Below are 2943 nucleotides of genomic sequence, written 5' to 3'. Positions count from 1 at the left end.
TCGTAACACAGATGTCAACGTGTCCTCGGACACTCTAGAGACATTAGCCCAACGTGCAGGCGCACTCTAAAGGGCTGTGTAGAGTCACCAAAGACCTAAGCACAAATGCCAACGTGTCTACGACACTATTAAGGCAGTAAAGTTTAATGCAGATATGCAATCGTATACCTCGAGCGAGGCAAGAGCCCAACGTGCTGACGCACTCAAGAAGGCGATATGAAGCTAGATACAGTGCAAAAAAATACCTCAGCGAGGCAGTGACCTGATGTGCAATAGTAGTCAAAAGGCCTAGAGTCGGCGTCCGCGGCGTCTTATATAGACGCCGCACCAAAATTTAACCGCGAGTAACGGCCCCGGCTCGGCGCGCTGCCGCGTAGCGGCGACGGCGTGAAGCCACGGCGAGCGGTAATCGCCCGCGCGCGGAACGCGCCTGGTGCACGGCCGCCCGCCGCCCGCGATCCGTGCGGACGACAGCTCCCGTACGGAACACAATGAAATGCGTAGGTAACACGCCTTACAGCCCTAAAAGCAGTTGCTTTGCCCACTTCAAATTTGATACAAACGGATCTGTAACAATCCAGAAAAGTAAGCAAGAGCAGTCGCTACGAGTATAGAGCACAGCTCGATTTTACATACCTGTACGAATCTGGAGTAGCCATAAACCAAAGAGCAATATACAGTTGCTTCTCTGCCGAAATTGGTTTTCTGTGGCATTTAGTGCTGGTCCAATCAGTGATAACACCATTTCAAATGTAGCGGGATACATTCTAGAATGTTAGGTTATGATATAAGTGAAATGAATTTAATAAAATTAGATAAAACATATCACAACTTTATAACTCTTAATGATATTTATGTTGAAAAACTTACCTAAAATGTTGTTTAAATATTTCGTTGGTATAACCAGGAACCACGCGATCGACGTAATCCGTAATTTTTTCTACTGTGATTTTTTTCCGCGCGTGATTTACTTAACATCAATATAGTAAATAATGTCTGCATATTACTTAAAAATATATCTTCAATTTCATTTTCACTATCACTTGATTCGGAACTATCGCTTTCATCGTTTTGCTTTATTAACGAAGAAGTTATAATTATTGGAGTACTTTTCTTGAAGTTTCGCAAGTTACGCTTTGCATTTGCGCGTAGAGCGCGCAAGCAAACGTTCCGAGTAACTGAAGCGCTTCATGCGCATTGAAAAAACGGAACGATTTCAAAGCGCTACACAATGTAATGCAGTCTATGCGCTTCACGCGTAACTCGGAACACACCCTTGGTGTCTGCTATATACGCTAATTATAATTATTTGGCTTTTATACTCGCGCATGGATTTTGATAATTTCTAATTTTAAATAATTATAATACTCCAAAATTGTCCTCAAGTAGTAATTTCGAGTAAGTAAATATTATAATATATTTCATATTAAAGCTCGTAATTTCTTCAATTATATATTTCTTTAATAATATTGTTAATGCTTCGTTAATAATAATGGTAATAATTTACAGGTCAGAATTATTTTACGGGTCCTTCTGGCGAATTCAGTGGTTGTGAAGAGGCTTAGGGCCGTCTTAGCGCGTCGTCGCGGGTATTGTTATATTAAAAGCAATTCAAAGGGTAATTTATGAATGAAACATATATTTTACCAATACATATAAGGTGTAATAAAAAGAAATCCATTATTTTTGCATGAAATTGAAGGCTTTATTTAGCATAGTTAGAATGATCCGATTTAGGTCAAATATGCACTGTTTTGTTCAATAACTTGTTGCCATTTTGAAGGTAATTCCATTATGCCTCTTTCATAGAAACTCTTGTCCCTATTGGCAAAAAACTGGGACAGTTGATTTTCAGCTTCTCTTGAGGCGAATTTTTCACCAGTAAAATCATTCGCCATAGACAAGAACAGGTAATCACTTGGTGCCAGGTTCGGACTATAAGGTGGATGCATAAGAACCTCCCAACTAAGCTCTCGAAGCTTCTGGCGAGTCACTATCGATGTGTGTGGCCTGGCGTTGTCCTGATGGAACACAATTCCTCTCTTATTGGCCAAAGCTGGCTGCTTCTGGGCGATTGATTCTTTCAGACGGTCCAATTGTTGACAGTATAGGTCCGAATTAAGAGTTTGGCCGTAGGGGATTAGCTCATAGTGGATGATTCCCTGCCAATCCCACCAAACACACAGCAAAGCCTTCCTGATCGTCAATCCTGGCTTGGCCACCGTTTGCGCCGGCTCACCGCGTTTTGACCACGACCGTTTTCGCTTGACGTTGTCGTAAGTGACCCAGTTTTCATCACCAGTCACCACCCGCTGCAGAAAAGGGTCGATTTTGTTGCGATTCAGCAGCGATTCGCAGATGGAAATTCGGTCCATGAGGTTTTTTTTCGTTAATTCGTGTGGCTTCTTCGTTAATTCGTGTGGCCGAAATTCTTTCTGTATCCAGCCTTATTCAAGTGGTTCCAAACGGTTTTTTGTGCAACGTTTAGCTCCTGGGCAATCGAAACAGTGCTTACATGATCGGACTCGACGATTTCCATTATTTTATCGACATTTTCGACAATTGGCCTTCCAGAGCGTGGTGCATCTTTGACAGCAAAATTACCGGAACGGAATCGACGAAACCAAAATTGCGCGTGATTGGCTGCTACAGTATCGGGACCATAAACACTATTCACATTTTCAGTCGCCTGGCTTGCGTTTTCGCCTTTATCGAAGAAAAACTATAAAATGTGGAGTATTTTCTCTTTGCTGGTGTCCATCTTTGACGCGCGCTCAAACAATACTGAGTCAAACAATGACAAAACTGTTTCAGAAGTTTTTTTAGTACGAAATCTTATCTTTCTAACACCATCTAGCGTAAATTGATCGCACTTATGCAACGCGAGATACACATTACTAAAGCCATCTATTGGAAAAATAATGGATTTCTTTTTACTACACC

At 41.7% G+C, this 2943-nt stretch overlaps 1 pseudogene; it reads right to left on the bottom strand.

Moving 5' to 3' along the window:
- Positions 1–602: 602 nt before the first annotated feature.
- Positions 603–2943, bottom strand: part of LOC116851608 — a 9501-nt pseudogene continuing 7160 nt past the window's right edge.

This window comes from Odontomachus brunneus, unplaced genomic scaffold (assembly GCF_010583005.1).
Source record: "Odontomachus brunneus isolate Ranch 3 - 2012 unplaced genomic scaffold, Obru_v1 Obru_scaffold_181, whole genome shotgun sequence".
NCBI lineage: Eukaryota > Metazoa > Arthropoda > Insecta > Hymenoptera > Formicidae > Odontomachus > Odontomachus brunneus.
This window is presented reverse-complemented; position numbering and strand designations above follow the sequence as displayed.